Source organism: Fundulus heteroclitus, unplaced genomic scaffold (genome assembly GCF_011125445.2).
Source record: "Fundulus heteroclitus isolate FHET01 unplaced genomic scaffold, MU-UCD_Fhet_4.1 scaffold_104, whole genome shotgun sequence".
NCBI classification, from domain to species: Eukaryota; Metazoa; Chordata; class Actinopteri; order Cyprinodontiformes; family Fundulidae; genus Fundulus; species Fundulus heteroclitus.
In genome coordinates, this window is record NW_023396508.1 from 65973 (window position 1) to 77099 (window position 11127).

Below are 11127 nucleotides of genomic sequence, written 5' to 3' on the forward strand. Positions count from 1 at the left end.
TTGTTGGAACATATGTCACATCCTTATGAGTATAACTGTAATATGGAGTGAAATCTAGCAGACTATCAGCCATTATTAATTCAGTTGCTTGTGCCATGTTTGGAATCTCTATTGTATATGCCATGTAATTTCTATCATAACAAACAGTATTATGCTTCTGAAACTCAAAACAATATGATGATGAGTTAATTACATAGATGTTGCTGACGAGTCCAAATTCAGGTAAATCATTGGAATTAACAGCAGTCACAAGTAATGTCTTCTCCCGTATATATTTATTACCGTTTATATTAATCCATTTAACAGACACTGCATTGCTTATGTTATCATTTCCAAGGAAAGACCTATTTCTTTCTTTTAAGTAGGACATGTTGCATATTTGTGAGGCTGGTCCCAATGCACACTCACTAACAAAAATTGGGTGTTCAGAATTACTTATATTTTGACAACACTCATACATTTGACTATGCCTTATTAAAGACCTGCAAACATTTCTAAAATTTAGCTTTGAGGCCCACTGTTTGAAAAAACAATGTTTTGATTCGAATCATGGTCCATCACATGTGACGGACCATTGTTCCCAGGAATTTTATCTGTGATGGAGCATGAATCAAATAACTTCACTCCCTGAAAGTTTAGTATCGTCTGCGCCGGGTCATCTCTGTCCTTCTGTCTTTATTATCACACATCAAAGAGGGGGTCAGGAGGATTGGGTCAGAAGGATTCAGGAATTTACAACATGGAGGTGGAAAACAAACATGGGAGCAAGCTTTGTTGCAGCCTTATCTGGGAGAACCATTTGTTCTCCCTGTCTAAGGTTAAATACAACAGAACCTTCCTGAAAGCAAACTCTTAAAACAAACCAAATACCTGTAACTTGATAGAAATAAAATGATTACATTCCCCTTTTTCTAACATTTCCCCCCTTTTAATCATTTTATTGAAAGCTTAACTTAACCTACTTCAAGTATTCTTTTCTTGCATTCTGCATTTTCAATGAGACTGTCATTTTGTTAAGCATTTAACAAGGAAAAAGTTAAACTATAGGTTGTATTTCTTCAAGAGGGATTTGTGAAAGCATTTGATATTGAAATACTACATTTCCCATAGTTTTAGCAATCATAGACTAAAGGGAAGGGGTATACACAAGCAGTAAAAACACAAAAAATAATAAGAACAATAATAATGGGTGTCATTATTTTCAGTAAAAGGTGCCACCATGATCTGTTTGTTTTGTCCTTTATTAATGTCCATCGTCATGTTCACTAGGATCTTCGTTCTGTAGTCCAGTGTTTCAATCATCAGCATAGATTTACCAACTCCAAACCACGGAAAAGTGAAAGTCCTATTTTATTCGCTGTACTCCAGTGTTTATGTTCAGAGGGAACGTTGGAACCCCACATGGGATCATGGGGCTGGAAAACTGAGCTGGAGCTGAGTTCTCTTCTCCTCCTATTAGAAGGATGATTTTCCTTCACAGCTTGAGCTGAGATGATGACGGTGTGGTCAGAAACAAACACAGGTGCACATGTACCTGACCAGCTGAGGGGCAGTGATGGGTAAATGTTGTCTCCTCCACGCAGGAACCAGCCACCCTTTGTAGGAAAGTTAACTTGTGGTTTCCAAGTAGAACAGCTCGTGTACGTTCCATTAGGGACGATGCCGCAGACAAAGTCAGAGTAAAGGTCAGTGATGGTATTCTGGCATCCTGCTGCATGTCCTACCTTCACCGTATCATTCCCTCTAGGTGAGTGAATACACACTGGATGTTTCATTCCTTTAGACATGACAGCCTTCATCTTGGTGGGATAGCCTGTAACTTTGCTGTAAGAGAACAGTGACGACTTTACTCCTTTGCACACTTGTTCCATCATAATCTCCCCAGTCGTGGCATTCATCAATTGAGCAGGCATAAACTGGAATGCATATGATGCAAAACAAATAGCCTGTGAGGTGTTCATGGGAGTTATGTACAAGGTAGGCTGCTTGGTAAATTTAGGCATGACAGAACACACGTAGCAATCAGTCTTGTTATGCTGTTGGACTACAGTTCTTGCATACGTTTCCCATAGGTTGTCAACATGGTGGTTTGGGATATTACCCAGCCAAATCTTCATGGCAGCGGAGTGGATGAACCTCTTTCCTCTCTCATTTACCGGACCTGGACTCAACCAGATAATGCACGCAACAGCCACAACGCAAAAGAAGTCCCATCTGCATGGGAACCCCAATTTTGCTAGGTTAGCAGAGATGTTAATTTTACCCAGGACTCTAAAGAACAGGGATCAGTTGATTTCTTCACCGACGCTGAGACGAGTGGTCCTAAAAAAACAAACCCCTTTGTAAATTGGACTTCCCCACTGTTCCAACCTTTTAGGTATTTAACCCTCTCTGTAACTTACAGTGGCTGAGGTGAATCCAGAAAGGTCTTTCAGCGATCTTCACAGCTGTTGGCGTGGTCAGGAGTACTTGGAATGGTCCTTCCCACCTTTGGTTCGCCCAGTTAACACCCAGTCTCCTGGTCTCACTGCTTGTGGATCCTGTGGAGACAAAAGTTCTCCTGGCAGTAAATTTGCATTGGACACTTCTTTAGACTGCAACATTTCTCTCATATAGTCTGCTTGTTATGTTTATTGTGTATAATATTGTTAGTGTTTCTATTAGTTGAAATACGCCACCTTGTGGTCACTTTAAGCTATTGTTTAAGTTAACAGTAGAAGGAGAATATGGACAGGAAGTGCCGTTACTCAGAATCAAATGGCAGCTCCACACTCTTCCTGGTTCTTTCTTGGTGTTTGTTAAAACATTGTCTGTGAGTATTACTTGGTAAAAAAACACTGAGACACCTGTAATGTCACATGATATGTTGGTATTGTGTAAAGTTGTATGTTTATAGCCCGTTATTATTATGCTAATGAGCCCGTTTTCATATGCTAATTTTCGTTGCTAATTGCTAGCTAACATCCTCATTTCATTGAAAGTCAATGCCATGTTGGTCCTTTATTTTATTTATATCATTCTGTAAAGCCTAGATTGTAATACATTGCATTTCTGTATGTTACAGTTTTACAAAAAGGAACTATCACTGAAGTAAACTTCATTAACCAGTCATCGCTGTCCGGAGTTCTTCATGTTCAAGATTGTTTAGCTGTTTGGATAGCTAGTGCGAGCATCTAGCGAGGCCATTAACACTGCTAGAGTTTTTTCCTTCCTCTTTTGGTGGTGTCTGTATTGTGAACAGCGGTAATTTATATGGTCTGCCATATATTATTTCAATCGGAGTCAAACCACTGCTCGTTGGAGTTATTCTCATGTACAGTTTTACTAGGTCCAGACATTCTGGCCATGGCCTCTTTGTTTCTTCCATGCACTTTTTAAGCCTGGATTTACATGTCCCATTTCTCCTTTTCACAAGTTCTGCACTTTGTGGCACGGTGTGTTTCTTTAAGGTTATCTGTAACCTGCTTGCCATTTGCTGAATCACCTGATTCAGAAAATGTGGACCATTTTCACTGTACATTTTCTGTGGGATGCCAAACCTTTGCATGTTGCTTTAGCTACTGTCAGTGCATCTGTGTGCTTTGCTGGAACTATTTCAACCCATTTTGAAAATGCATCAATCATTACAAAACAGTATTTGTAAGGGCCACTTTGTGTCAGTTCAATAAAATCCATATGCATCACTTCAAAAGGTTCCTTTAGTTCTGGAAACCTTCACTGTTCTGATCTAAAGTTAACCTGAGGGTAATTTTTAACACAGATCTTACAGGCTTTACAAAAAAATATTTTTTGTATGAATTAAATCCTATGAATTAAATCCATATGTTGCTGTATTATAGTTACCCCACACTTTTTGATACATGGCAATTGCCCATGGCTCAAAATAGCTGCTGCTTGGAATAAGCTTTTAGGGAGAACTGCTTTGTTACAAACTATAGAATTCTTCTGATTCATTGTTGCTAAATTTTTTACCCACATTTGTTTTTCTACAGTTGGCGCTGTTTGTCTAATTAACAACACTTCTAGAACAATGATTTGCTCTGTTTTTTGCTCTAGGCAAATATCAGAAAGACCAAATTGTAATACATCTACTACATGGGGGTCTAGTGGTTGAATGAAACCAGACCACTTCAGCTGAACTTTCTACAGCCATGGTAGTTGCACAAACTGCTAGCAGACATGGGGGTAGCGCTACTGCTACAGGTTTGAGCTTATCACCACGGGGCTGTAAACAACACAGAAGTCGTAAAACTAGAGCTAAGACAGTTGCTGAGATAAGCTTTACTTTTAGCTCTGTGAATTGCTGCTCTGCTTCTGAGGTCCACTGGATTGTCTCCGACATGGCCATCGGCATGTCATGAATAAGATTTAAGAGAAGCTAAGTTTTCTCTACATAATGTCGAATCCAAGCTCTTCAGTAATTACACAATCCTAAAAAAGACATCACTTGTTTTTTAGGCTCACTTACTATAGCAATTCTTCACTTCCTGTATCTTTTTACCTTCTTCTGAGATAACATGGCCTGTAACAGACTCATTTCTGCACCCACTGTATTTTATCTTTGCTAACTTTGTTTCCCATTTTATCCAAAATGATGTAGCAGCTGTTTTAAATGCAATTAGAAGGCCATCTGTGTACATTAATACTTTACTTCCATGTTTTGGACTAAAGCTCTTTAAGCATGTTAAAATAGCCTGGAGGAAAATTGTAGAACGGTCTACAAATCCCTGTGGCAGGCGTGTCTACGTATATATTTTTTCTCTTTCTTGAAAGTAAAAGCTGAGAATCTGGACATGGTCTAATCATTCCTGCATCCAATGAGATGTTTATAATTGCCATTGTACCCTCCTGTTCTTCATATTTTAGCCCGTACTGTTTTATCTGCAGCCTGTACTTTAATTTAGGAACTATTTTAACTGGTTCTACAGTTGTCAATGATCCTACATCAGTTGGCCCTGTAGACCACAAAGCATTTAGAACACCTTTTAAATAATTTTCATCGGATTCTGAGAGCAAAGAATGTTGGATTATTTTGTCTCATGCCAAATCTTGGACACGGGTTCTGCATCGAACAGAACTGTGTAAGGCTGCTTCCATAGTTCTGTACTAGGGCTATAAAGCCAGCCTGTTTTGTGTGGACACAGCTGAAAATCAGACGGTCTTTCTGCAGCTTTGAAACGCGGGCCTGTGTCCAGTGACGGACTGGACGGTCTGACATTTGGGCAGATGCCAGAAGGGCCGCGGGCTCTCGTGGGCCGTTTGGGCTGGCCAACCACGAGGCGGCATGATCGTCGGGTGTGCACGGCCCCTTTCACCCTGTTCATTGTAGGCCTACATTATCTCTCAGCCCAAATGCTTCTTGGTTCAGTTTTTATGCATATTAAAGTTAGGGATCAACACCAATGGCGCTACAAACTTGCGTGTTATTTCCGTGCATGTGAACTTATATCTGTGTGTTGCGGGCATGTGCACGCGCGTGCGTGCGCGTCCCCGTGTGGGCCGCTGGTTGGTGAAAATGCCAGGGCCGTTTTTTAATCCCAGTCCGTCACTGCCTGTGTCTCTCCACTGCTCTTTACTGGTCTTAAATAACGACAAAAAAGGTTCCCATGGTAAGCCATACAATTTTTGCATCTGTGAAGAAAGCATAACAGTAACTGCTGCAAATGAACTCCCATCTGTGTACATATTTTGTATAGCCACAATTGTAGCTTCCTGTTTTTCAAACTTTTCATCTGGGGTTAAGCACACATTCATAGTGGTTTGTAGATCATCTAACCGAGTTTCATCCCCTGGTTTGACAATGTGCTTCTAGCATGTTGCATAAGTTAGCTTTTTTCTTTTATTTGGAGCAGAGACGGTAAGCATAGTGCATAAAACACAGGAGGATTTTATTGCAACGACATTACATGTTCTACACGGACAGCTTTCATTCCATCCTGCGTTGGGAAAACTGCAATGCCTAATTTTTCCATTAAGTCCCAACCTAACAGATTAGTGGGGCAAGTTGGTGACATTACTACAGGAGCATGCAACCTTTTTTCCTGTTTGAGGGTCCTTTATTTCTATTACTTTTAACATCCATTCTTGGGATGTTTGACCATTTGCTGATTTTACAAAAATGGAAATTTTAGACGCTTTTAGTCCAAAATTATCTTTTATACATGTTTTATAGGCTCATGAATCACATAAAAGAGTAACTGGCTGTCCATTAAGTGTAAGCATGTATGGTTTTTCTTTAAATGCATTTAATAGCTCCCATGCTCCATACACATCTACTGTTTTAATGGCTCTGGATCCCCATTTACTCTCGCCCCTAGTCACATTTTATATGGAGAACCGCCCCTGCAGCCTCCTCGACGCTGTCGAGGGGTCCAGTGTCTTGGAAAGAAAATATTTCTTCTTGGTCACATGAAGGATCGGACCAGAAAATGTGCCCCCCCCCCCTCCAGACGCACCACCTCCCTTTTTAGCGTGTTTCTCGGCGTGACGCACATAGGCCTATTCCATAACTGTGGTTAGGTTAGACGTTATCACTGTAACTAAATGTTTTTTTTTTTTATCCACACAGATATATGCGGCTGGAAACCTTCCATTAACAAATATATGTATTTTTATTGTTTTATTGATCCCAAATTTCCAATTATCCGCCCTCCTGCGAAAACTGCTCCCGCGGCGTCTGCTGCTGTTCCCCATTTACGCTTGATGTTCAAATATTCCGCCTTGTGGGGTTCTGCCTGTATAATTCGCCCTTATTTTACCCCAATCAGTCGTCAGTTCCCACTGACGACTTTAAGGCTTGTCCAAACTCATGTCCATTTAAACCATATGAGTTATAAATTCCCTCCTTGGCTCCATAATTCTGGATCTTCCTGCGGAGAAATTACACCTTCTACAGCCTTTCTGGCTTCTTCTAACGACCACGGACAGAAAACTGGGATTGTTTGAGGCTGCTGAGCTGCTACATTAGGATTTGCGACCTGCACCATAGGTCCTTTGAACCGGTCTGTTGATAACGGATGATCTGATTTACTCAGTCCATCCAGGTCTGCATACAGATCTGAAATATCCCTGGGGGGGGGTGTTTAAGAGATTATACGGTGGTGGTCTGTCTTCTTCAGTTGCTACCATAGTTTGCGTTACTCAAGTATTGTTCTAGCGAGTTCTTTTTTTATTTAGAGCCTAATATTGTGGGAGATCAACAGGTGTTGGGGGAAGGTTGTCAGCTGGACGAGGCGGCGCTGCAGTCCATCAGCCAACCCAACCCCTCCTGCTGCACGGGGCTGTCTCTCATCCTGCCTATTTTGTGCTTGAATTAAATTACAGCGCGCAACGTCAAGCCCTTTTATAGCTATAAATATATTTATATACATACATACACACATACAAATAGACATACACACACACATTTTTTATTTCCCCTTTTTTTTCCTTTCTTAGCGCTTATTTTTAGCCGGCACACGTTTTTCCATTGATTCACCTTCAACACACCATCTATTTTATACTTTTTCTTCCACTTCTCCAAGTATATATTAAGAAATATATATGATAATATTTATTGCAATAACATTTTGAATTTACTTCTAGGGATTTCCCCTTCTACTTTGTCCTGAACCCATCCTAATTACTTTTGCGTTGTGTTTATCTACCTTCCAGGACCTTAATCCTGTTTTTTTTCTTTTAAGGTACCGTTCAGGACTTCAACCTGAGTTTTTTTAGCTACCTTTAATTCTACGACGGACTGAAAACTGGTCGTATTGCTTCGAGGGACTCAAACCTATCGATTTAACTTTTCGGGGATTTCTTTTTTACCATGCGGTTTTAGTCCCATTACAAGGGACTAAAACCGCTTGCACAAGTGTTCGGGAAAACTTTTATTCACCCGAAATCCTGAACGACGGACTTTGACCGATAGCTTAAAAACTTACTTGCTGTGGTGTGCTTTTCTCCCGGTCGGATCCCGTCAATCCCTCGTTGGCGAAAGGAGTTAACCTATGACGCTGACCCAGTGAGGAAATTACCTCCCAGGACTTTAGACAGGTCCTTGACTCAGACCACCGGTGGGTTTCAACGTGTCCGCTCCTCTCGTCAGCGAGCTGATATGTTGGGATCCGCATCACGGCACCATGCTGATAGGGTTATTAAAGATAACCCCTTTTATCCTAGAATGAAAACCACACAACACAAGTTTTAGACTGTTCTATAGAAAAGGACAGAAGATACCCAAACGGAGAACTTCACTCCCTGAAAGTTTAGTATCGTCTGCGCCGGGTCATCTCTGTCCTTCTGTCTTTATTATCACACATCAAAGAGGGGGTCAGGAGGATTGGGTCAGAAGGATTCAGGAATTTACAACATGGAGGTGGAAAACAAACATGGGAGCAAGCTTTGTTGCAGCCTTATCTGGGAGAACCATTTGTTCTCCCTGTCTAAGGTTAAATACAACAGAACCTTCCTGAAAGCAAACTCTTAAAACAAACCAAATACCTGTAACTTGATAGAAATAAAATTATTACATTCACACTTTTTTTAACAGTTGTTATCAGGGAAAAGATTTTTCATATGTTTTAAATGCTTTTCAATTAGTGTTTTCAACTTGCTAATTGTCTGTAGACCAATGACAGGAGCAAACAAAATTTTAACAACGATTTGGTAGTGTTCATAGTCTTTAACTGTATCAAAAAGAAATGGCAATAATTTTAGTAGAACAATCATTTGGCCTGAGGACTGCTTCAACTTATTATCATTTGAAGCTAGTGTGCTGTGCGCTATAGGACTTGGTTTATCTCTGACATCAAGTGGAGAGTAAGGAAATCCAGTTAATGCAGTATTGAGGACATTCAAGTCTAGTAGACCTAGGAGAACAAAGTGTTTTAAAACACACTTTATTTCCAATGGAGCAATGCCTTCAAGAATGATATGCATCATATCCTGTGGTGTTTGTTGGATCATGTTGAAGGCTGGAAATTCTACCAGCTTGCTCCGTCTGTTGATACCAAATGTAGTTTTTAAACGGTTTCTAAGGTACTCAGTATTAGCCTTCTCAATGTCACCACACTGCCGAACATGTCTTTCTAGTGTCCTAAGCTCAAAGTTGTCCTCATCAAAACACATTTGCATGCCCTCAAACAAACATTCACACTGCCGGCACTTATTATATGCAAAGCCAACATCCTCTTTAAATCCACAAAGTTCATGTCGTGCTAAAGTGTCACCACATATCGAAACCAATGTTCCAAATATTTCACATTCACCATTCCCAGTTTGAATATTAACACTAGCATATAGCATCACCAAGTCCTCATACAACCTGCCCAAAATACCATCCACTCCACATTCAGACAGCTCGCTCTTCTTTGCAAAAGCAAGTAGACGGATTGCAGCTAGTTTTGATCTATATTTTGGATTAATGTTTCCTAATGTGTAATAAAACATAAGCAACTTATTCTTTGATGCATGAGATCCGAGTGGGTTGCAAATTTAAATTTCATCAGAGTAAATGATTATCTGTAAAGCAGAGGGCTAGGCTGAAAATAAAGGGTGTGATTTTATAAACTTTCCATCTATGATGTCTGCGGCTGATCAATCATTTCCAAAACCTTTGTATGGGATAATAACTGTTTGATCAGAGGTATGTAATGAAAACATTTGGGAATTTTAGAGAGGACCCTTTTTTTCCCTTTTTTCTTCAAGCAGGCAGTATACCCAACAGAAATCTCTGACTCCACAAAATTGAAATTTTCCTTAAAGGCATACTATGCAACATTTTTCAGTTAATTAATGTGTTCCATACCGTTTTGGATGATTAAATGAGTCATTTTAGGTCGAACAAAGGTTTTCTCGGCCGCCCTGGTGGTCTGTGGGGGAAATACCGCACTTGCAATTGCAAGAGCCCTCGGCTCCCACGCACAGGCTCAGAAGTCTCGCTTTACGGCGAGAACTCCATGTGTTTTTGCCCCGGCGCCGGCGGCCGCCTCACCAAGATAGCGCTGCGGGAAGCTTGATGTTCATACCTTTACTGTGTTAGTCATTGTTTGTACTACCGTTTTTTTCCACTTTTCGTTGCGTTCGCCTGTCTGCTAAGCTCAAAACAACCGCGCCTGGCTTGACGGAGAAACCAGAACAGCTGAGCATCTTTACGACAGCGCACTTTTACTTTCGCCCTCTGGGGGGAGCCTTGCTGGAAAATTAACCCCGGTTGCATAGTATACCTTTAATGACATTGTCCTGCCTGTATGTTGTTGCAACAGAGGCAAATGGTTCCTCAATCTGGTCAAATACTGCCATCGCTTCCTTTTCAAGATCACTTCCTGGATGTTGCTGGAATACAGTTTGAAGCCGACTCCTTAGATTGGTCACCAACAGAGCTTGGTATTGCTGCATTGCTGCCAAAACGTCATTCACACCTCGCTGAAAAACAGGCAAGAAACGAGAGCAATTCAAGTCCAAACAGTCCAGTTTTAAAAGAACTTCAAAATATTTTGTAACCCCTTTTTTATTATAAAATATCACATCTCACGGATTGATACAAGTTATGTTGCCCTAATGCTTGAACAGAAAGAGCACTTAAGGATATCACCTTTGACCTGATTTCCAAGACGGAACTTGTTATGCAGATAATCAATAAAGCCACAGATGAAATAAATGTAATAATGTTGTATGTAGACAAACCTGTGAAAGATGGCGTTTTTCTCTTGCAGTCAACATAATAGCAGTAGTTTGTCTGGTCAAATTGTCATGCCTTGTGTCATCCTTTAAAAAAGAAAATTCAGAGTGTAAAACAGCGTTTTCACAAACACAGTTATGTTAACGTTACCGTTTAACTATTATTTTCTATGGCAAATATATCCACACAAAGCTAGTTGTAGACAGCATTTTATGTGTCTCATTAGGATGGCAGAGCCAAAAAAAATTATATTAGGCCCTAAGTGCATTCTTAATCAATTCTTATTCCATGGCGAGTTGTGATGTTAATCAATTATTAAAATCACCGGGTATGGAAAAGTTTAGACACCCATTGTTAAATTCAATGTAGCTGTGTAACGTTTCTGAATTAAACAAGAGGGTTGACGTTACCTTTGATTGGCATGATGCAGAAGAGTCAACTACAGCAGCACATGGAACATCCGG

General features: G+C 40.4%; 2 long non-coding RNA genes across 2 annotated transcripts; both read right to left on the bottom strand.

Moving 5' to 3' along the window:
* Positions 1–1020: 1020 nt before the first annotated feature.
* Positions 1021–8000, bottom strand: LOC118558171. Its single transcript, XR_004928194.1, has 3 exons — positions 7926–8000; positions 2403–2540; positions 1021–2322 (listed from the first exon to the last, which is right to left on the bottom strand). It is a non-coding gene; the product is annotated as an uncharacterized LOC118558171 (long non-coding RNA).
* Positions 8001–8081: 81 nt separating this feature from the next.
* On the bottom strand, positions 8082–10695 carry LOC118558173. The gene is made up of 3 exons (XR_004928195.1): positions 10669–10695; positions 10209–10407; positions 8082–8159 (listed from the first exon to the last, which is right to left on the bottom strand). It is a non-coding gene; the product is annotated as an uncharacterized LOC118558173 (long non-coding RNA).
* Positions 10696–11127: the final 432 nt, after the last annotated feature.